General features: G+C 43.6%; 1 protein-coding gene across 2 annotated transcripts in view; it reads left to right on the forward strand.

Moving 5' to 3' along the window:
* Positions 1-12,485: 12,485 nt before the first annotated feature.
* Positions 12,486-24,647, forward strand: part of THRAP3 (thyroid hormone receptor associated protein 3) — a 32,162-nt gene continuing 20,000 nt past the window's right edge. The window contains exons 1-2 of one of the 2 annotated variants that reach the window (XM_048499954.1): positions 12,486-12,636; positions 21,772-21,846. The gene's annotated coding sequence lies outside the window, so the exon portion shown is untranslated. Of the gene's footprint in view, positions 12,653-21,771; positions 21,847-24,647 lie in introns of both variants that reach the window. The other variant, XM_048499955.1, reaches the window with a different exon arrangement.

The following is a 24,647-nucleotide window of genomic DNA, read 5'->3' on the forward strand; positions in this document are numbered from 1 at the left end:
TTCTTGTAGATGGAATGTGAAGTTAAGGTTAGAAATTAGAAATGATTGTACAAGTAACTACTCCGAAATGGAGGAGTTGTCTTTGTGGGGGGGTTTATCCTTTCAAGAAAATTGTACTTGCCTTATTCATTTTATTGTATTTTTGAATTGACTTAAACTTTATTTAAATAAAAAGAATTTTACATGACATCAGCAGGGGCTGATGGGAATTGTAGTCCATGAACATCTGAAGCACCAGAGTTGGACACCTCTGGTTTAGAGTATTGGACTAGGTCCTGGGAGATCCAGGTTCAGATTCCAACTCTGCTCTGAAATCTTGCTGAGTGACCTTGTGCCAGTCACACACTCTCAGCTTGACCAGCCTTACAGGGCCGTTGTGATGATAAAATGGAGAAGTGGAGAGAACAATGTAAGCTGCTTTGATACCCACTGCAGAGAAAAGTGGGGTGTAAATGAATTACATAAATAAAATAAAACTCAACAGCAAAGAAAGTCTGTAGGTGGATTACACAACATCATATAAATTATGACATGAGACAATATTTAAAAGTTCTGTGTAAATTGATCTCTTTTGCACAAGGGAATGTAGTTAGGTTGAAGATTTATTCCCCCACCCCCAACACACATACCCCAAGGCCAACTCAGGAATTAAACAAAACTGCATTTAGGCTTAAGCCAGACTTAATGTTGGCTGCCACAGAGAGAATGGGAAGTGAAAACGGGGCTTGCAGAAATACATCTATACAAGAAATTCTATCCCAACAGATATTTGCCTGCACAGCATGGCATAATACACCCGAGTGTGTTGAAAAACTTGCATGCTCCCTTCAGAACTTTGAACTCCATTGAAACATGGCCTTGGAAAGCAGTAGAAGAAGAAGAGGAAGAGTTTGGTTTATATCCCCCTTTCTCTCCTGTACGAGGAGACTCAGAGGGGCCACAGTCTCTTGCCCTTCCCCCCCTCACAGCAAACACCCCTGTGAGGGTGGGTGGGGCTGACTGAAAGCTCCAGAAGCTGTGACTGGCAAAGGTCACCCAGCTGGCGTGTGTGGGAGTGCACAGGCTAATCTGAATTCCCAGATAAACCTCACGCAGCTCCAGGTGGCAGAGCTGCCAGGAATCCAAGCCAGTTCCTCCAGATTAGATACACGAGCTCTTAACCTCCTCGCCACTGCTGCTATATGCAATACATTACAATACAGCCCAACTTAGATTGGGTACTGTGCACCTATAAAGCTCCACACAAGAAGTGTCTTGCCTTGGTCAGTGTAAGGAATAAATCAAGTCTTGGTGGATTTAATATAGTAGTATTTCTTGCTTGGTCCCTGGAATGTCAAAGAATAATTTGTCTGGCTGAATCATAACTTGCTGTTGAACACTGACCTCAGCTGGTGATTTACCAGCAATGCACATGCAAGGGGATTCTTGGTGCCTTATCAGCAGACCTTTGGGTTGTAAGCAGGGGAGTACTACCCAGGGGAACATATGAGGTCAAAAGCCCCCGGGCTGTATCCATTTAGTCACTTGGGGGGCAGAAAATCCCCCCCCCCACACACACACACCTCTCCTCCTTTCCCTGGGTCCATACACTGACTTCAAGATTTGGTGCAAAAAAAGTTGTTTGTGGTCATCATGGGTGGGGGGGAGGCAGCCATATATGGGAGTGGGGACTCAGATTTTGCACCGGGCTACATTTTCCCTAGATGCACCTGTGGGTTGTAAGGTTGTGCTAGCAGATGCTAGATCAGTTACCTGAAAGCCAGTTAATATGGGAAGCAGTCCTAGATAATCTGGCATCAGAACCTGGCTTGTTGAGAAAGAAGGTGCCGCATTTTCACACCTGCATCAGCCAGGTTTCTAAGTATAGCACCAGACCAGACTCAGTGGTTAGGATATGTTTTCCTGTGGCCATGTTTGCAGACTTGCCATAGCTTACTAGATGAGCTCAATCTTAGATGCTAAGCAAGATCAACTCTAGTTAGTACTTTTATGGCAGACCATTAAGAAAGTCTAGACTCGTTACACAGAGAAAGGCAGTGGCAGACTGCCTTTGTTCATCTCTTGACTTGAAAACCCTGTGGGGAGTTACCATAGATTGACTGCGACTTAACAGCCCTTTCCACCACTTCACGATCCAATTCTCTTTAGCGGGCGCCCTGTTTAGTCTCAACATTTTGAGGACACTGGGATCCTCCAAGAGAGAATCTAGGGATTCTCAAAAGTAGGGTCCAAATCAAAAAGGAAGTCTATGGGGTGAACCACATTGAGTGGAAGAAGATGAACAGAAAGATCTGTTTTTGGTGGGGTAACGCTGTCTCCGAAGGAACAAACTTACAGCTTGCAGATGCTCTTTATAGCCGGATGAATAGGTGATGGAAATCCCATGCTGACTTCCCCAAACCAGCATATCTCCCAACTGGGCATTTCTTATTTATATTCCTATGCTTCTCTACAGTGCAGAAATAATGTCCAGAAATGAGTGCAGAGAGCATAGTGATGGTACTGGAGTCTGCCACATGCCAGCCAACATCTGCACAGCATGGAGCAACATGCCACTGATGCCTCCTTGCCTGGCAGACAAGGACAGCCCTCCAGCATTTGCTGATGTAGCCACATCCTCCTGATCTGGGGTGCCACCATTCCTACATAAAATCCTTCCCGTGGAATTAAGACTTTCCCCTGGCAGGAGCTTTGTAACAGAATCTGGCCCTGCAACAAACACTGCAGAAGTAGATTGCTGTCTCCCCCTGCAGGCAAGTTCCCTTTTGGCAGGCAGGCACCTATGAGGAAGGAAACGCAGCCACTCCAGTCACAGTTCTCATGAGCTTCTGGAGCACGTCCAGCTGAGGCACCCGTGAGAATGCACCTGAGATCTCTCCTGCAAAAAGGTTGGGGGCTTGGGAGCACTGACCTTTTGCCTGGCAAGGGGGGAGCAGATTTTGAGGCAGCAACGTGGGGACATGCCACTGCACCTTCCCCAAAGGAAGTGCTGTCATTTCCTCCAAACTGCTTACTGGGGAAAAACAATCAGGATCCCTTGTTTCAGTTCCCTGTTATGGAAGGCGAAGGTGATCAATTGGCCATGCTGGCAGGGGCTGATGGGAATTGTAGTTCATGAACATCTGGAGAGCCGCAGATTGCAGACCTCTGGCCCAGATGTACCAGCAGATCTTCATAGCATTTAGTCACCATCCTATGACCTTTCAAGCTGGGGTTTAGAACTGCACTGTGGGACTGTTAAGGGACAGGCATTTGGAAAAACAAAATAATGCTCTACTAAAGTTCTTCCTGGTCTAAGTGAAATTCCAGACTTTTTCAGATTGGCTGCCAGAAAGCTTAGCCACCAGCATTCCTGAAGAAGTAAACTTCCCACTCGGGAGAGGACAGGAACCTTTAAGAGCTGTTTGTAAAAGTGTTTTTCACTTGAATTCTGACCCACACCCCTCTTATTTAGATCTATCTCTGTAAGATGTATTTTTTCCTAACTAGCATCACAGCCCAGAGATCTGCATGTGGAAGTTGATGCCCCTGCATCTATCATTTGCTGCCGCAAGAATTGCACTAGCCTATCTTTGCAACCTCTCGTCCCCACCCCTTTCTGTACTAGAACTCAAAGAGTAAATGTTGCTGCTTTGGATGGACACACTGTGCATCAAGTGTAGTGAGTTATCATTTATGAACAGGTATGCTGGAATGTTGTTTTGTAAAGTAGTCTGACTACTGGGCCCTAACCTGGATGATCCAGGAGGTGACTACCAAGAAATCCAGGGTTGCTGTGCAAAGGCAAGCAATGAAAACCACCTCCAAACATCTCTTGCCTTGAAAACTCTTTATGATGAGAGGGAGGGTTGTTGGTGCCCTTAAGCTTTCCCAGTGACACAAGCCCTGAGCAAGTTTTTCTCTCAAAAATTCTAATGGTCAATTATGCTTTGACCCTTTTGTTTGTCAATATGCAATGCAGCAGCGAGAATGTGGTAATTTAGACTTTGTATATACACTGTGCATTTTCCCACTTTTATAGATACATTAAACAGTAAGAATGGTCTTTAGTTGTTCAAGCAGGCACTTCACAGACAGGAAGATTAACAGCTCTGTGAAAACATCAAAATATTTTTTCCCTAATGTCAGAAAATAAAATAATAAACTGGCACCAGAGGCTTGCAAAGTTTAAACAAAGAATCAAAAATTTTAATTTACAAGAAATAAATGGAAATTTTTTTCTGACAAAGGATAAAGTTGTAATTATTTACAAGAAGCTGACTTCTGAGAAGTTACTATTTTATAAGTTGTTTCAGTAACTTTTTGCAGTTTACCCAGGTCACTATCTCTAGTGCATAGGTGTCAAACTTGTGACCCTCCAGATGCTATGGACTACAGTTCCCATCATCCCCTGTAGCAGTGCCTTTGGCAGGGGATGTCATTGCAATCCATCTCGGAGGGCCACTAAAGATTGACACCACTAGCTCTAGTGCATTCAAGTTGTTACAGTCACTTAAATTCTTCACAAACTAAGGACCCACCAGGATAAGTATTTCATTTTCTGTTTGGCAGTCTAGTTAATGTACTAATGAAACTTTAATTTCTGCCCTCAGGTAAGTGTAACCTATGCAGTTCCTCAAACATTAAGTCTAAGTGGATATCCCACCCCACAGGACTAGTGATGGATCAAGGCATCAGGCTTTGAAATCAACGAAATTCCTTTTCTAACCACAAGATGTCAGTGTTTAGTTGGAGTTTTGTTTTTGGTTTCAGTCAAAAACAAGGAAAATAATTTTTGAAGAAAAAAATAGAGAAATCCATAAACTCCTAAAGTATAACAAAAAGGAGAGAAACATTAAATATGGAAAGTATCATTATAGGAAGTACAAGTACAATTATAGAAAAAAAGTGGAACAAGGCTTCAAAAAGTCAGAAAATGTTTTAAAATTGCATTTTAAAAAGTGCTTCCAAAATGGAACCAAATATTTTGAAATAAATAATACTTTGAAATAAATAAATAATAACTACAGCTATTGATGATGTCCAGCCTGTCAAGTGAATATCTTCCTTGCATGAATTGGATTTTGGTGCCCTCTTAAGCCACCTCAGCCATGGCCACACTTTGTAGCTCAGATAACTAGCCATGTGGCAACATTTATCTGGTCTTATGTTGTGAACTCTGCAAATGCACACAGGGAAATAAGAGTGATAGGTAATGGTGGAAAGTGGAAGCCAACTTATGGCAACCCATAGGGTTTTCAAGGCAAGAGAACAGCAGAGGTGGTTTGCCGTTGCCTGCCTCTGCATAGCAACCCAGGAATTCCTTGGTGCTCTATCATCTAAGTACTATCCAGGGCTGACCCTGAGATCTAATGAGACCTGGCTAGCCTGGGCCATCCTGGTCAGGGCATGGTGAAAGGGACCCACAGAAAGAGCTCTTTAGTCTAACAGTCAAGGAGGACTGGACATACCAGATCTGGGCCAGCCTTTTCCTGATGTGGCAAGTCGAGGGGTGGGATTTTCCCCCCTTAGTGCTTGCAGGGGAGAGGACACAGAGGGCATTTCTGTGCCATCAAGTTGAGGGAAGGAGGGACAGTCAAAATATTTGGATCTGTGATGTCACTGAAGTAACCTAATGTGCATGCAGATGTAGCAAAAGTATCAGCTGCCTTCAGTGATTGGGAAGCTAGGGCATGTTTGAGATGTCTTCTGATTCACAGAGAGAATCAGATTGTGGGAGTGGGGGGTGTTGTCTATGAAAAATAGACACAAGATGCCCTGAAGTCTCGTTCTGATGGGCCCAGCAAAGAGGATCAGTCTATAATGGCAGAGGTCTAAAAAAGACAGGGGGGGGTAGTATTGTAATTTTTACCTTGATATTGTAGGGTGGGCCCTGTTGATTATATGGGATGGAGATTGTATTGTCAACCATACTCAGAAGCCATTCCCAGTCAAGATTTATCCCTCCTGCAGAGCAGCTGCTATGCTGAGGTGAGGTAGCATAGCCTCCTCACACCACACACCTGAGGGAAGTCTCTTTCCTTCCTGGCTAATGACGAGTTGTTTTGTGGGCAGGTTGATCTTCCCTCTTACCTGGTCTTCAGGCAGATCCTGCTACTACTTCACTTGAAGCAGGGGTCTGAAGAAGTCCTTCTTGTTACCTGGGCTCTAACCCTGTTCCCCATTGATTTTAATGACCTCATTGTACCCGTTCATCAACTCTTTTGGGACACCTGCCCTATTATGAACCAGTTCATAAACTATGTAGAGAAAGGTACAAGGCCAAGAATGTCTGAGCCTAAAGTGCAGTTCCCACGAACCATGCAACAGGGAGAGAGACATGAGCTGACCTCACACGTAGGATTGCCAGCTTCCAGGAAGTAACTTGAGATTTCCCACTGTTATGACTGATTTCCAGGTGAGTGACAGATATCCATTCGCCTGGAGAAAGTGGCTTCTTTGAAAAGTGGACTCTATGATATTATAGTCCTTTGAAGTCCCTCCTTTAAATACTTAAATATAATTCCTTTAAATACTTAAATATCATTCATCCACCATGGCAAGCATTTGGTCCTTCGTGACATGGCTAGGTCATAAACAATACAACCTCTTGCCCCTCATTAGAGCTGTAAACCATGTTTGTGTTTACAGGAACAGAAACTGAATATCACAAGCCTATATCCTAGGACCTGACAGATAGATCTTAATCACACCTCCCTCTTCCTGGAATAGAGGGGAAGATGCTATTAAACACCCAGGCAAGAGAGAGAGAGAGAGATTCATTCTATTCCATTCGAATAATTCTCAGATAGATTCAACTCATTCTTTCAACTGCATTTGCTTTTTTATGTTTGGAACTGTCTGGAGCTGAGAGAAACTTTTCTTGTAATTTTCTTTCTTTTTAATAAACTCTTTAAAACTTTGTGGTTTGCCTGTTTTCCCAGTATGTTACAGGAAAGAGGGCGCCCAGCTCAGGGCAACCCCACTTTTTCCTTCACACCTCCCCTACCCTCCTCAGGCTCCCCCACGGCAGTTCACAGGTCCACACCCGGCTGCAGATGGCCCAGCTCAAGGCTAAGGAGGCCTCCCCCTGCTTGCATGAAACTAGTCAATAGAGCTTGGCCATTCATCCTTATCTGCCTTCCTGAAGAGGTGAACTGTCTGTCCTAAACAATGCTTCTATTCCCACCATCCTTTCACATGCTGATATTATAGGAATGCGAGGGTGGGGGGATTTTGGGTTGAGCCTTTCTGTAACTTACAGGTATATACCAGGGGTCAGAGAGCCAAACTCCAGTTTTGGCTATCTGAACCTCTGGGCTGACACTGTTCCAATAAACCTCTTGAAACGTTCCCGAGTCTTGTTTGATGACAAGTAACAAACCCTAACACTACCAAAATCTCCTGGTATTTCCCAACCCAGAGATGGCTACCCCACTCATACGTGAAACTCATGCTCTCTTGAGGGCAACTGGGACCCAGGAAACAACTAGAATTGGCAAGTTCCAGGTAGAACATGGAGGTCTGCAGCCATTATAACTGATCTCCAGATATAGAGATTCGTTCCCCTGGAGAAAATGGCTACTTTGGAAGGTAAACTCTATGGCAGTGATGGCTAACCTTTTTGAGACCGAGTGCCCAAATTGCAATCCAAAACCCACTTATTTATCGCAAAGTGCCAATTTAACCTGAATACTGAGATTTTAGTTTAGAAAAAACGGTTGGCTCTGAGGTGTGCGTTACTCAGGAGTAAGCTTGGTGGTAGTCGTTATCTTTGCTTTGAAGCAACCATGCAACTCTTTGAACGGGTGAATCACGACCCTAGGAGGGTTTACTCAGAAGCAAGTCCCACTGCCAGCAACCAAGCTTACTCCCAAGTAAAGGATCACGCTTTAGTTCTTTGCATGAGAATCAGTGGGGTTTAACAGCACTTAACAGGGTTACTTACACTGCTTCCCCAAAACTAGGTCTTAGGTTCAATGCTAATAATCGAGCCCAGTGGCCCAGGCCAGCCTAGATGTGTGTGTGTGGGGGGGGAATGCTCCCCCCCATGATGAAATCTGTTTGCGTGTGCCCACAGAGAGGGCTCTGAGTGCCACCTCTGGCACCCGTGCCATAGGTTCGCCACCACTGCTCTATGGCATTATTTATACCCTGCTGAGATCTTTCCCCAAACTCCCTCCTCCCAACCTCTAAATCTCCAGGAATCTCTCAACCTAGAGTTGGCAGCCCTAGAAACCACTGCCAGTTTATCAAAGAATTCTGGAGGGATGAGAAGAGCAAAGATCCCAGTTGGTGTACTGCTTTGTTTCTTATCAGAGCTTTTAAATTATATTTAGATTCAGAACCTCTCTCACATGCATCCCATCCCAGGAATATTTATGCCCAGTACATTCTGGGTTTTGTAATAAAAGTTTTAAAGAGCACCAGAGGATCTCTCGCTATGCACGCTCTCTTTGCTACAGCTGCTTTGGAATTCAAGCCTGTGATTTCCTGACATCAGGAGAATCAGGCTGTGATCTTAGGGACACCTGTCCTGGGAGCAAGCCCCATTGAATTACATGAATCTTACATCTGAGTAACTTTCTCCCCTGAAGTCCAGCAGCACATTTATTATCTTAACTACCATTTGAGAAAATGACGCCCTGAAGACCAGGACAAATGTTTCTGCCATTCCATCCACAGCGGTCGGGTTACAGCCCCAAAACTCTGCCTGCTGCTTTATGGCCAGCAAGGTAATAGAAGAGAAGGCAGCCATTGTGCCCCCTACCTACAACAGTCTGTTGGCTGGGATCTGACACTGCAGAATTGTGCAGCACGGTAGAGCTCAAGGCCCATAAAGGCACATCAACGCATTTCACAGAGAAGATGCTCAGCTCAGCAAGCAATTTCAGTATTAGGCTCCCCAAAGAAATGGTTGCTGCAGGGAAGGTGTCACTTCTATTTGCAAGAGCACCAATGCAGCTGGGCATGGGGAGACAGCTGCACATCACTGGCATCTTAAGCAGGGTGACATCTAATCCTAGTGGGAGCAATGCTCGAAGATGAGAAGGTGACAGAAACTCTATACTACCTCTGCAAGCAGTTCTGGAGTGAGTGGCAGTGTAAGAGAGGAGGCTGAATTAACAGATGGCTAGAAATATATATGGCCCAGGGGGACTGGTGGGGGAAGGGAAATTGCTCTTGTTCCGATTGCCCATCTTCTGCTTCCAACTCCCCACTCACTCTTTTCTTTCCCTCCCTCGATTATGCACCTACCCAAGCTTTCCTGGCTGCCCCCTCAGCTGGCTGCCCACCCAGTCTTTCCTCGCTCCCTGCTGGCTACTTGCTTCATTCACATGTTCTGTTTTTCTCTTCATTCACCAGTTCTCCTCTCCCTTTGCAGCTCCCCACACTTTGTCTCCCCTGCAATCCATATTGTAGTATTTGCAGCACTGGTTTTCAGGTGCCATTTTGAGCCCATCTGAACACTGAAAAGCCTACCTGGATCTCTATCAACCCCCCCCCCCCCCACACACACACACCCATGTCTGTGCAGGCAGAAATGTTGTTACTGTTTCAGGGGGGGAATAGATTCCTCAAAGACTTTTTTTATTTTTCTGCAAACCTGGTGAAAAAGCCAGATTTGCTGAAATGTGTACTCTTGCCCTGGGTGGATTTTTATGTTTTTGATCTGCAGCGGGGGCAACTGGTACATAAATGGGATGTAAATGTATAATTCATTTCCATTCAGGGTTTGTTTTTCCCACTCAGCAGCTACAGTTTCTGTTCAGCATCAGCGATGGAAGTTAACGGTAGGCCCTTGTGACCAGTCTGTGCATCTGGAGAACTGATCTCCTGCCCATGAAAGCTTCTTTCACAATATTTTAGTTTACCAGGAATCTTGTATAATTTTAGATTGTCAGGAATCTTGTATAATCAGCAATTCCATGGTCTGACTAGAAATACACCACTGTGTGATTTAAATCTACCAGGGAGATAGCTATATTGTAGAGCAAAACAAGGCTTCTTGAGATTCCTGATAGTCCAATCAATTTGTTGCACAACAAGATTCCCACGAAAAAAAAGCTCTCTTTGTCAAATGCATGAGGTGAATTCTCAGGCAGCACACATACACACACAACTCGTGTGTGTGTGTGTGTGTGTGTGTGTGTGTGTGTGTGTGTGTGTGTGGTAAAGTGCAAATACAGAGTTAGATAAGTGGCATGTGGCTCACATTGTTCTCCTTTCCTCATTTTATTTCTTCCATTGGGGAGAAAAGAGGGTTACAAATGAAGTAAATAACAAATTTCCCTATGGAGCCATACTTTGATGCTATAGCACAACTCAGCTTGGACAGGAAGAAGCCCTTTAAAGGGCAGGATTTGGCTTTCCCCCTTCCTTACAGCAGCTAGAGATGGAGAAAGTGGGTAAGGGCCACTTTCAACCATTGTTGTACGTGCGCTAAGTGCAGTCAAGTCACTTCTGAGTCATGGTGATCCTATGAATTAATGACCTCCAAAATATTCTGTCGTAAACAGCCTGAGCAAGGTTGTTAACGAACAGGATGTTTTGGAGGTTGTAGTATTATTATTATTATTATTATTATTATTATTATTATTATTATTATTATTATTATTATTATTATTATTATTATTATTATTATTGGTATCAAGTGTCAGGCCTGGCTCCTGCCCTGCCTAGCATCAGCTGGCTGGAGCCAACATCACACCTGCACTTGCTGTTATCTGTCTATGTCAGGGGTCTGCAACCTGTGGCTCTCCAATTGGCCATGCTGGCAGGGGCTGATGGGAATTGTAGTCCATGAACATTTGGAGAGCCACAGGTTGCAGACCCCTGGTCTATGTTAATGGGCCTTTCTGTTTTAATCGCTGTGCTTTGCAATATAGTGAAGTCGGCTTCCTTGTCCCAGTCCTCTTCTGGGCCTGAAGCAAAGACTATTGCATGTCCTTGAAACACTTGTTCTCATCTCCGTATACTGTTATTCTATTCAACTGTGGGAAGATGGGTGGGGTGGGGGGAGAAAGAGCAGGAGAATGTTTGGGAATAAATGTGTCTGCAGAAACCAAGATCTCAGATCTGGCTTTCTACTGCAATGGTAACTGACACAGTTCAATAAAGACTACTGAATTCCTCTAGAACCTCAATTATTGACTGTTGTACATGAACCTTACATAAAGTCACATGTGAATTATGGTGACTCCGGTGGGGTTTTCAACGCAACTGATGTTCAGAGGTGGTTTTCATTGCCTGCCTCTGTGTCATGACTCAGGCATTCCTTGGAGGTCTCACCTCCAAATACTTGCCAGAACTGCCCTTGCTTAGTTTCTGAGATCTGATGAGATCAGGCTATCATTAATTCATACGGTCATTACAAATGGGGAGCTCGTTGACAGCACTTAATGCACATACACAATGAACACATGCAAGCAACTTAGAGTGGATCAGACCATTGCTTCCTCAAGATCAGAGTCTCTAAGGCTCTCCAGGGTCTTAGCCTTTCACATCACCTACCATTTAGTGCTGGAGATTGAGATTGGGACCTTATGCATGCCAGTCAGATGCTCTACCAATGAACCAAGTCCCCTCCTCTTAATCACATAAGATCAACATGATTAATCAGGGACGAAGCAGTCCTAAGCACAGGAAATATTTACTAACATCAGTAAAAATTATAACATGTTTAGGAGCCAATTTAGCCTGTAAAACTGAGTCCTGTTGGGTTATTAGCAATTAACGTGAGAAAAAGAAACTAAAGTTTCTATGAGGAGGCCCACTGTTACCGGTTTCAGTTAAGGGGCTGTTTGTAACTAAGCAGAGGTCCTGAAAGATAAATATATTGTACCTAGGCCAGGGAGGACTAGATCAACCATGTTAAATTGGAACGGTTTTAACTTTCTGCGACGTTGCTGGGATATGTAGTCTTTCCTTCTCTCCTGGGCTCGGGGACACCATGGACGAATCCAGATGGGACACTACAACTCCCAAGATGCTCCACAGAGAACCAAGCTAGCCACGGCTGACCCCAGCAGCAATTTCCCCTTGAACGGAATAAGGCCAAATCTATATAGTTATTAATATGATGTATTTAATTAGCTGCCATTTAACCGGCCCAAATGAACAGAGGCGTGCTTTCTAGTTCCCTCCAGGCTTTTTCACACCCCCATCCCCAAATTCTAACGATCACGTCGCGCGTTTACCGTCTCTTCGCGACTTTGACTCTCCCTCAAGCCCTTCTTGGGAGTTGTAGTCCACCAACTCCAGGAGATCCCATAATAGGTAACGTTCACGTTTGCTCCAAAATGACTACATTTCCCATCAGCCTTTAAGGTCGCTCTCGCGGACGGGAACACCAGGGAGTGGGAAGGATTCTAAGTTAGGGGCTCGGGGTACGAGATTACACAGCGGAAGTCAGTAGACGGCGGGCGCGTGTTTCCCCCTAAGCGTGATGGGAGTTGTATTCTTCTATCCGGCAGTTGTTCATAGATGCTAAGGGGCACTTGCCGAGAGAAGAACTACATCTCCCATGTGCTTTCCTGTCTTAGCGCCTCGCGGGCCGAGTTTCTGGGCCTTTTGCTGCTGTGAGGCGGCGAAAGGTGGACGAGAGCGCCTCGCGGTCGGGAGTGAGGAGGGTGGCCATCGTCGTCGGCTCTTGAGGTTGGGAAAGGATTGGGTTCGTTTTCTCTACCTCATGCCTCAGGATTGGAGAGGGAGCGGGGGCGCGGGGAGTCGTAGCGGGGTGGGAAGGCGACGACTGTGGGGACACGTCCTAAACCTTGAGGTAAAGTGGCTTACCGTGGCCGCCAGGCCCGCACCTCTAAAGTTCCCGAGTTTCGAACCTGGGAGGGACCGCCGACGTCTCTCACGGCTCCCCACCCCCTTGTATGCGGCGATGGTGCTTAATCTTACATTTCCTTTCGACCCCCCCCCCCCCCCCGGGGTTTTATTCCTGAACCTTGGCCGGGCGTGGATTTCTTTCCGTTAGAAGAGTCATTAGTGGGAGGGGGAGCCCATGCGGCGGGCGGGACAGCTCGTGCGGGCTGGGGGGAGGGGGGCACGATGAGAATCTCTGCATGGGTTGGATCGTATCCGGGTGCTCCCGTGTTAGGACTCCGGAATGAAATTCCTTGCGTAGTCTCCAGGCCCCTCCTTCTTGTTCCCAAAGTCGCAGTTGTCACAGAATCTACGCTATGCAGCCCGATGGAGAGTGCCTCATTTACTTTTTACATATTTCTGACTGGAACATTATCAGGATCCAAAAAAACTCCAGCAGAAGGGATTTGGTAGTGGTGGGGCTCAATGGCTGTCTAGAACCACACAGAAGAGGGTCGGATACGGGGTGTTTGATGTTGGCTGTGGTGGAGGGGTGGATGATACAGAAGCAGGATTGCCATCTCTAGGTTGGGAAATACCTGGAGATTGGGGGCGGGTGGGTGGGTGGAACCTGGAGAAAGCAGGGTTTGTGGAGGGGAAACGGGTATAATGCTGTAGAGTCCATCCCCAAAGCAGCCATTTTCTTCTAGGGAACTGACCTTGGTTGTCTAAAAATAATTTGTAATGGCAGGAGATCTACAGATGCCACCTGGAGGCTGATGACCCTAGACAGAAGAAGTGCTTAGTTAGTCTGTTCGCTTTGTAAAGTTTTGCTGCTTGTCAACTTTTGGGGGCATCTGATTGAAAACAGAGAAATGTCCGAAAATTTTATTCTGGCATGAAGAAGAGGAGCTTGGATTTATATCCCTCCTCTTTCTCTCCTGTAATGAGACTCAAAGGGGCTCACAATCTCCTTTCTTTCCCCCCTTCCACCAACAAACACCCTGTGAGGTGGGTGAGGCTGAGAGAGCTCCAAATAACTATGACCAGTCCAAGGTCACCCAGCTGGCATGTGTTGGAGTGCACAAGCTCATCTGGTTTACCAGATAAGCTCAAGTGGCAGATCAGGGAATCAAACCTAGTTCTCCAGATTAGAGTGCACCTGCTCTTAACCACTACACCATGCTGGAGTAGCAGGAGGATAGACCAGCCCAAAACAAGATAAGTCCTCTGTAGTGTTATTTTGTCAAAAGGTAAGTAATAGGCAGATGCAGAATTTTCACTGGACAAGGGGAATTTGAGTAACCAACACCGTCTACTGGGCACCCCTGCAATTCTGTGCTATTCATGCTATATCACATTAGATAAGCTCAGGATTTCCCCTTCCTGAACCTCACTTCTCTGAAGCATCATGAGAACAAATGGGATGAGGCTTGAACAGCTGTAGGTTTTGTGATTGCATGCAGGACTTGGAAATGTTCTTGAGAGCACAACTGGGTCACTTCAGTGCAGTTAAGAATAACTGTAATAAGAATATCAAGAGATTTCCTGATAGTTGCACATATGCCTTCATAAACCAGTTTCACAATGATGCCAGAACATGATGAACTGGCACCATATCTTGTAGGAACAGAACTGTGCATTTGACTTTCAATGACCAATGGGAGGAGTTTTAGAGAGTTTGGTGGCAATGCTTGTGATTTTGTTAAAGATTTTCCTGTTTTTTTGCCCATCATTTGAGCATTGCTTTCAGGTTTGATTTTAGCGAAATGGTTATTTGCCACCAAGTGTTGGGTCTTGGTTTATAGCCAACATGGTGTAGTGCTGTGGTGGCGAACCTTTGGCACTCCAGATGTTATGGACTACAATCCCCATCAGCCCCTATCAGCATGGCCAATTGGCCATGCTGGTAGGGGCTTGATGAAATAACAGTCCCATAACTATCCTGGAGTCTCAAAGGAATCCATCACATCACTAAGTGTGATAGTTAAGAGCAGATAGATTCTAATCTGGAGAACCCGGTTTGATTCCCTGCTCCTCCACCTGAGTGGCAGAAGCTTATCTGGTGAACCAGATGTATTTCCACACTCCTACATTCCTGCTGGGTGACCTTGGGCTAGTCCAGGGGTAGGGAACCTGCGGCTCTCCAGATGGCCAATTGGCCATGCTGACAGAGGCTGATGGGAATTGTAGTTCCTGAACATCTGGAGGCATGGGTTTCCCACCACCCCTAGGCAACTAGTCACAGTTCTTGGGAAACTCTCTTAGCCCCACCTACCTGACAAGGTGTCTGTTATGGGGAGAGGAAGGGAAAGGAGTTTGTAAGCCACCTTGAGTCTCCTTACAGGAGAGAAAGGTGGGGTATACATCCAAATTCTTCTTTTTCTCTTACCCCCGCCCCCTTGAGTTGCTTATCTGGTACCCGAAATGTGAATACCTATATATTTCCTACTTCATTCCTGCTTTATTCTTTGTCACAGGTGCTAGGACTTCGCTGATGTGATTGTATGAGTTACTATGGTTGCTTTTCTCTCAACAAATCAGTTGCTGAAAATAGATAAAATCTGTTAGAGAACTAATATAGTATAATGACTAAGAGACTGAATTGTGAATCAGGAAATCTCGTTGTGTTCACATGAATTGAAACTTTGTGCTTGCATTGAGGACAAAGAATTAGCCGCTGTTCTTACCTACTTAAATTGAATGGTGTTGCTTTCCCACACTGAGTCCAAAAAAGTAAAAATTGGCAGCATTCACTGAATGGGCTCAACAGGTTTGCCTTGAATTTTGTTATGGAGCCCAGTATTTCCAGCAGTGGTTTTAGGAAAATTCCTGTTGACAATTGTCAGTGGGGGAACAGAGCTTATTTATTGATTTGCTTCAGAATATTTTGTTGTATGACATAAAAAATAATTATGCACTAAGTTTTTGTTGCTTCTTGTTTAATGTAAAGTTAATTCAGATTAATTCAGCTTCTTCCTATATTGGCTCCAATATTCAATTAAATAGTTTTGAAAAGCAGAAACCCCTCTATTTTGTACAACACCTTTTGTCACAGCTTAGATAAAATAGAAAGAAACCGAAGAGTTTTGCAGTATCAATAATAAGAAATATGGTCCTTAAAGCTTACATTTTTAGGCAAGGCTTCCTCCAAGATGTGTTCTGATGTTGTTCTAAATTGTTGGGTGTTATCAGTTCCTGTTCTTCAGCCTCTTAAGCATTATGATTTGAGTCTGGGCCCAATACCCCCTTCCCTAAGGATTCAGTTCCCTAATATTAAGAGACTTGAGAGTCTGGTTAAAAGACTGGTCTGTAATGAAAGCAGTGAGTTTGGGGCTAGTTATTGAGTGACTTTGAGTTCACTGCAGTTTTTGCAAGAGCTGCATGGTGCATTTGGTTTATTGGGCACATCTGAACAGGCATTGACTTGGCCTAAAATTGATATCTACTTTTTTAAATAACGTGGCCATGATTCCCCTTCCTTTTTCAGAGGGTGGGTACTTTGTGCTTTGTCATCACTCTCACCCTTCAGCCAGCTTCTCGGCATGCCCTTACATGAAAGCTGAGAGCAGCCTCTTTTCTGAGCATGCTCAGAAGCAGTACAGTGGTCCTTGGAAATCTCTCAGGGCTAGATGTCCCCTTCTCCTGGGATTGTGGCTGGCTTTGTGCCAGGGACTAGATGTGTTTCAAAGGATTTGTCAAATGGGAGTTGTGATTTCTTTCTGCCGCAACTGTTTCCAAGGATTGGGGAGACTGAGCATGTGCTGGACAGGTCTAATTTTTCTCTGAGCCTTTGCCAGTTAATACTCTAGTATGTATTTTCCAGGGACTTACTAGAAGAAGAGTTTGGAAGAAGAGTTTGGATTTATATCCCCCCTTTCTCTCCTGCAGGAGACTCAAAGGGTCTTACAATCTCCTTGCCCTTTCCCCCTCACAACAACACCCTGTGAGGTAGGTGGGGCTGAGAGAGCTCCAAGAAGCTGTGACTAGCCCAAGGTCACCCAGCTGGCGTGTGTGGGAGTGTACAGGCTAATCTGAATTTCCCAGATAAGCCTCCACAGTTCAGGCGGCAGAGCTGGGAATCAAACCCGGTTCCTCCAAATTAGATACACGAGCTCTTAACCTCCTACGCCACTGCTGCTCCTAGGTGTTCTCGATCCATTCACTTGTTATATAATGTTAAAAGTTTGATTCACATGACGGTGTAGATTGGTGTGAAAGTGAAAGAGATGTGTATCTACAGCTTATAAAGTATGGTATAAAATCTAGTGTCAATTGCCTTGGTGATTAAATTTCCAGTTCCATTACTGAATAACATTGCATTCTACTTCCTTCTGTACGCATGAAAAAAATTGTACGTTTGTGATTTTAAACACTTAATCAGTGGGATCAGTCTTTCACAAATGTTACATAACATATTTAATTCTGTAAAGGATTGAAATTTAACATTGTAGTATTTTATTGATATTATTGGGAATGCTGAAGAATGGAAAGGAAAACCAGAGCACTGTTGTGTCTCAAATAATGGCTTATTGCCATTTTCAGAAGTAATTGGTTTCCACAATAGAGAAAGTAGCTGAAATTTTGTTTGATTAAGATACAGAGAAGTCGATAGTATAAGGTGGAGTTTTGGTAGCTTCCTTGTTGGGAGCAGCTGAAATTCCCTCCACTTTAGATCTGCAAATGGTTTTATGTTGCTGACTTATTTAGTACTTAGTAATGCTAGGTAGCAACTGCTCTGATCAGTTGAGTGATGTACTGTTTAAAATGGCTTTGAGTGTCTTGCTTTGAAGCAGTCACATTCAAAATTCTTTCTTAGTTTGTCATATCTTGGACATAAATTTTATTTTCCAGTGAGGGGCTAAGTTTAATGTTCTTATTCCCCCCTAAATTGTGTGTAACAGCCTTTTGGGGGCTTGGGGATAAGTGTTCTTTCCTGATTTGGCATAGTTTCTTCCACATATTTCAGAAGTTTCTACTTGTTTGGATTAGCTTGGCACAGAGAGGAAAGCATTGTCAGTATTTTGACTGTTTTGGATTATTTTGTGTAATTGGAATGGAAATAGCATTTTAAAATGTATAAATCACCTTCTGTGACTTGATCTTTGCCAGAGGCATAACTGAATGACTAGTGTAATCTTTTTAGCTGCTGTTGTGGGGATTTTTTTAAAGAGAGAAAGTTATATTTTTGCGAATTTTTTTGCTGGTTTTGTGATACAGACCATATGCAGTGTCTATTTTGATCTTTTTTATTTTTTGGGATCCAACTGCCTTGGCACTCCTGTGAATATTGTTTTCAGTGGCTTCACTTTCAGCAGCTTCCAGTTTCCTCAGGGTTCTGCTCATAAAGTTAATCCCTTGATCTGTCATGATCTCCTTGAAAAATAATGAGGAGCTCCTGGGCCATCACATTGACTATCACGCTTCTAAGAGCAGTGAGTTTTTGGTGTAGCCCACTAAGAGTAGCAAGTAGGTGGGCACTGGGACTGTTTGTCTAGAGCCCCTACCAGCTCAATGACTGCACTATCAAGTGGAACTTCTATTAATGGCATAAGTTTCATGGGCCCTCCTGGGTGCTCATTGGACTGAGACAACTGGCACTCCGGGCAGGATGTGTGTACCATCTGGCCTAATCTATCCATAGAGTTCTGAAGCAGCTTGTTAGGACTGTGGTCAAGCATATGAAAAATTATCCTGGGAAAAGCATTAGAATGTGGATTTAATTCCTCTAAAATGGTCGTGTCTAGAAATGCAGTTGCTCCACATAAACAGGACTCTTCCAAAACACAGATTGTTGCAGCATTCTCTTTTAAATAAGGCAATAAAAGTATATGTTTAGCTACTATAGTACAGATTATCTCTTTCTTCAGGATTTAACTCTTCCTGGGTGAGACAGCAAATGCTGTTCCTCAGTCAGAGCAGTCCAGTTTCAGCATGTTTAGCAACATACAGAACACAAGATGATTTTGTGGTAGCTACTCATCAAAGCATAAATGCTGATTTTACAACTATGCAGTCAGTTAGTACTTTGTTTACTAGTGTACATGCATGTCCTTTTTGTCTTCCTGGGGAATATAATGTTGAATAAGCTACTGCTTTGAAAAGATTTCTCTTGAATTTTCAGTCTACTTTCTTGAATTTTTTTGCTTGCCAGTGGTAAATTGACTTCTTGGCACAGAGCTTTATATTTTGCTTTTTCCCATGTGTTCCATCACATTAGAGTGAATTGCTGTAGTTTGTTTGTTTGTTTATTTATTTATTTAGTAAGTAAGTAAGTAAGTAAGTACTTTAGGCTTCTATACCACCCTGTCCCCGAAGGGCTCTGTTCCCATTATACTAATTCCCATTATACTAGTTCCCATTATACTAATATACCCATTATACTAGTTCCCATTATACTAATAGAGGGAGTGTAACTTGCTTAAGCAGTCTGGAATTGAGCAGTGCTTAAATTCAGTCTGCTCACTGGGATTACACTGATTCTCTTTTTGGAAGATACACTTATTTCAAGTGGTTCGGCTAGCAACTTCTAAGATGCTTTCCAAGATTTACAATTCTAGGAATATTTTCCTAATTCTTTACATGATCTTTAGACTTCATCGTGGCATACTGATTCTATCTGAGTTTGATTTTCTCCCAAGCTAAGTGAGGAGCTAGGTATAAGGAGGAGCAAATTTTCCAAGTAAGCAGATTCCAGCATGCTTAGTGTTAGTTCTTAAGGTTGTCAGGTAAAAAGAACAGGGTCCACTTGAGGTATTAATTGGAGGTGGAAACCTTTCGTGGTGCACAAACTGTCAGTTTTAGGAAGGGGCCATTGTTGTTCCATAAACATGCCTTCTGTGTGTGGCATAGAAAACTGACTAAATGTGGGCGATCTCTTTTGCACAAAAGCACACAAACAAACAAAACAAAAAACCCACCAACACATTATTTCAAAACAGGACTAAACTTTAATGGCAACACAAAGGCGACTTGTCTCTTACTCAGTCATGAGACATCACAAGCAAGGTAGGTCTCGAGGGGCAGATGATACAATGTACCCAGAAGCTTAGGGCTACATTATAATCTCTGTTCAATTATGGGGTGAAAAGATAATGCATGGGGTGTTTCCAGGATGGATAAAATTAAAACGTCCTTTGAGACTGGGATCTCAGTGGACCAGTTTGAGCAGGTGGTGACTTCTTGTTTTGAAAAACCCAGATGGATTAGAAGAGTTGTCTGCCACAAGAAGAGCGTTTGGCTGGCTGCCATACCTTGGGGCTTTTCCGTGTTGAACAAAATATGTTTTTTTTCCTTTTCAGGTTTTTTAAAAGGAGAAAAAATCTTTTGTAATTTTGATTTGCTGCTCTGACAAGTGATAAGGCAAAGGAAACCACTTGTCTTCATAGGAACCAATGTTTGCACCCATCTGTTCAAAGTTAAAAATAAAGGTGCACAGAGTATCTCCTGTTTCATCTATGTGCATTTATATGCAAGCCATTTGATTGAGGCACATAAAACACCTTTCTCAAATCTTGCTTTGTTTTTTTTTATAATTCCCTTACTGTTGGGGTTTCCATTTGTGTTAATGCACCTTACTTAGGTGGGTGCAAGGTGAGTGTAGGACTGAGGGCTGGTGTGTACAGAAAGTAGATTGTGTTGACTCTTATGACGCCATAACACTAATGTATTTTGGATCAGAAAATGAAAGCAGTTAGAACAGTGAATCTTCTGTTCCTATCCAGCGTGGTTCCCCCTCTAATTTGATGCTGTGTTCTGGCTCTTGTCTTGGGAATTTCCTGTAGTTAGCAGCCTTGGGCTTGGCTTACCTGTGTTAGTTATCTGGAGCTGTTTTGCCTTCCTGCTGTGCTTTCTGTGGTGTACCTGCTCTCTTCTGGTCGTATGCTGTGTATTGATGGTGGATGAAAAGCAGGAGGTTAACTAGTGGACCTTCGAGCTGTAGAATTCTTTCTTGTTTGCTTCTTTGTCCTGATAGCTCGGCATTCTCAAGTTAGTGCCTGTCATTTCAGAGTGTGCCCCCCTTCTGGGAGTTCAGGAAAGCACTTCAAATAATAACTGAGTCAGTTGCCTCATAACAAATGGGAAGGCTAAGTAGTTTATATAGTTGTTAGGTGTGACAGGTACTTGTGTGCAGTTCCTCCTACCTATGATAGGAAGCTTCAGAACATGTTTTTATATGCTTTCGAAATGGCAATATTCTACATTTGGAGGACTAGCACTTTGCGGCACACTATGTTTTATTAGAGATGTGAAGGTTGGGGTGGGGGGGTTCTAAGGACTCTTCTGGGAAATGTCCAAATCTATGAATGCTTATGTCCAGAGCCTGAAGCCATGAACTAGAGAGCTCTTTCTACAATCTTGAGAAAAGCCTTGTTTGTAGGGGGAAAAATCTGAAATCTTAAAATATGATTACTTAGGGGATTTAAAACCAATTCAAAATATCACTTTAGTGCCTGTACCTTTAAGAAAAAATACTCTCTTAATGGCTGTTATGGCTGCTGCTAGGCAACTACAGCAGTATTGTTAGCTTTCAAGCCTTTTGTTTCTGCCAAGAAAAGGACCTTCTCCATGGCTGTTTTGGCCTTGAGGGGACTTATTGGGACAAAGTCTGACTGGCAACCACCAGGTGACTTGCTGCTGTGCAACTTGGATGACACACCTGTTCAACAGCAGCTACTTCACAAAATCCATTGTGGTATAATTGTTTAGATTCCCACTTGGCCATGGAATTTACCCTGGCCGCACACATAGCCTAATCTGTCTCATAGGGTTGTTGAGAAAATGAATGGAAGAGAATGTTGTAAGCTGCTTTGGGTCCACATTGAAGAGAAAAACAGGATATAAATGTAGTAAATCTCTGAAATTCTGTTGCTGTGTGAATTGTGTTATATGATTATACTGATCCCCCTGAAGAAGCAAGGGTGAAATGCATAAGAACAGTATATCTGAATAAAACATGCTATTCCTTTTCTCTTGCAGAACTTTTTGATTTCAGAAGCTGAGGATTGCAGCCAACAATTATATTGTGTGAAGGAAGAGAAAATATCAAACAAGGTAGGCTTGCATCACCCTAGCATTAAAAGTGGGAAGAGCTTAGATAAAATTTAACTCATCTCCATGAAAAGTACTGTTCTTCAATGAGGCTTCAGTCATTCAAGCTGATTACAACATGTCCCCTTATCTCCTGGACAATAGGGCGGGGGGGGGGGGGGTCTGCCTTTCCAATTTGGATAGCCCTGCCCGTTGAGGCAGGCATTATTCATACAGTTCCTGAAAGGGATCCTATTTTTAGGAGCAATTTTTTAAAAATCCACTTACCAACAACCGTGGAAGAAGACAGGCCTATAAAGAAGGCTTCAACTCAGAGCCTAAAAAAATACCTTAAGGAGAGACCCTTTCCCCCCGAAGATCCAGAGAGGGGAACTTTGAAAAGCCAATGGTGCTGGGGCATTTTAGGGGGGCCTTTCACTCCTGTGGGGAACCAGTGGCCTGGATGAGGACTCATTACCAGTGTCCCAGAAGATGCTGTGAACAGTGAGCTAATCCAGCCTACATTGCTCCCCCACCACTTGCCCGTGCAACAGTGTGGCTGCAGGGAGCAAACCTTCTGAGCTTAGAAATTGACTGTAGTAAAGAGGTGTTGACCCCCCTTCCTAGGGAGTTGAGGGAGGACAGTGATGACAAGGGACTGATTCAGTCTACTTGGATCACTCCTTGAGAAGTTATGTCTTCCACAATCCTGGGTTCCAACAGGGAAGAGGGGAAGTGATTGGGGGAAGAGGCTAAATTGCAAGAGGACTCATCCCGACTATTCCAGGTAGACCACTTTGTCAGGCTCCTTTAAAAAATTAATTGCTACTCTGCATTACCAGATGAAAGAGGCTGTTCCATTCTGTGACAGGGAGAATGCGCCGAAGTGCCGCAGGAAGGATTTTTGCTCGTGTGATCAGAGCAGTAGCCTCGTCAGCTGCATTCACCACCAGATCTCTGCTGGAAGAGATCTGGAAGACAGCATGTGTTCCTCCTTCTCCACCTTCTTACAACACCACAAACAGGATCAGCAAAGGTCTGCGAGACCTGCAGTGTTCAACCAGTTAGGTGCACTGCAGTAGAGGAATGGGACTATGTACAAGCATCTTAAAAGTTTTACCTCTCCCACTAGTAGTAAAACTTAGATACATAACCAGCTTGAATGGCTGAAGCCCCACTGAAGGGGAATGCATGGGACTTACTGTGATGGTGTCTTCTCTTCAGTGAAGTGAGGTCATCCACATCCCACCCTTGTGTAAAAAAATAGAGAGAGGATGGTGTGCAGAAGAATATTTTCATTAACAGGAAGACCTATGTACAGTGTATAGGCTAGGGCTTTTCAATAAATAGAAAGGCCAGCCCCCTATTGTCCAGGAGAGAGTGTACAAATTTGCAAACTCTGCCTAAACTATTGGGGCCTAACCAGTTTGGATGACTCTCCCCACTGAAGAAAAGACACCTTCATGGTAAGTCCAATGTGTCTTTTTTAGCATTTTCATGCCTTACCACTTCCATTTTTAGAGTCTTACGTTGTTGGTTCTACTTCTGTGTGACATATTCACAATACAGTTAACCTTAGATTTTCTTCAAGCTCCCTTGAAATCCCTGTTTTCTGTTTCCATTGTTTTAATAGCTTATGAAGCATAAACCTATGCTGTGAACTTACTTGGGATTTCCCAGGAGAATCCATTATGATTGCAGCAACTGTTGTTTCCTAAAATTTCAATATGTGTGTCACTATACTCAGTAGTTTTTACATCCTGTTCTTAGGCATTCATCTACCCAACTTCCCTGTAGTTATGCTTGATTTTTCAATAGCAGGTCATAAATAGAATGAGTATCACTTCCTGAAATGCACGGACTATATTGATGGTGCTATGTTTTAAGTCATTTACCGGTATGTTAAAAAAGAAAAATGCTTCAAAGCTAAGGCATTGGGTACTGGTATGCGTAAGCATGGGTAAGCTTGGTCATATTTTATGGGGCTTTTGGAAATGGTGTGGAACCACAGTATGAAAAGTTGAGAGAAATATGCAGGCAGTATGTTAGTTAGGCTAGCCTATTAGTGCTCATTACAGCTTTGTAAGATCAGTCAGTATTTTTATCCTCATATAGAAAATGGCCAGGGACTGAGATTTAGAGAATAATGACTTGTTTCACCATAAAGTGAATTGGTGAGGCGACATTTGATTGCAGGTCCTCATAGGTGAATCATTACATGGACCTGGGTCTTTTCAAGTTACTTATAGGGAGGTGCAGCAAATTAAGGATGAGCTTAGTGGACTCACTTTGTGACAAGCTTAAACCTAAAACCTTAGCCCTGCTCTGGCTAAGTTGGCCAAAAGGTTACTTAAATGAACCATTTTGCACTTTATGTAGTCTCGGTAATAGTACTGGATATATTGCTTTTGAGAGGCAGAAACATCTTAGTAACAACTAGATTGAGGATTTAAATCTGAAGGAGGCTGTGGACTGAGGGGAAGCAAGATAGTAGAAACTAAAGAAGGGGCGATTATATTGAAGGACAAGGAACCATTTGGAGTGGCCTGTAAACTGGATAATTTGCGTTTTGCAGCCCGGAGCCCCTCGGGGACAGGGCGGTATAAAAGCTGAAAGTATAAATAAATAAATAAACTCTTAACTAGCCATTTTGAACAGAATAGGGAAATCTGTTTTCAGTGCATATCCTGAAGTGCTCTTTTCGTGGTTTAATTTTTGCTGTCATTGTCTCTTTAGCCCAAGAGGAAACAGCAAAAGCATCTTTACCATGCAGTTGTTGGGGAGGATACCTGGTCCGTATAAAGAAAGATGGAATAGATTGGCTA

Source organism: Sphaerodactylus townsendi, linkage group LG06 (genome assembly GCF_021028975.2).
Source record: "Sphaerodactylus townsendi isolate TG3544 linkage group LG06, MPM_Stown_v2.3, whole genome shotgun sequence".
In the NCBI taxonomy this organism is placed as follows: domain Eukaryota; kingdom Metazoa; phylum Chordata; class Lepidosauria; order Squamata; family Sphaerodactylidae; genus Sphaerodactylus; species Sphaerodactylus townsendi.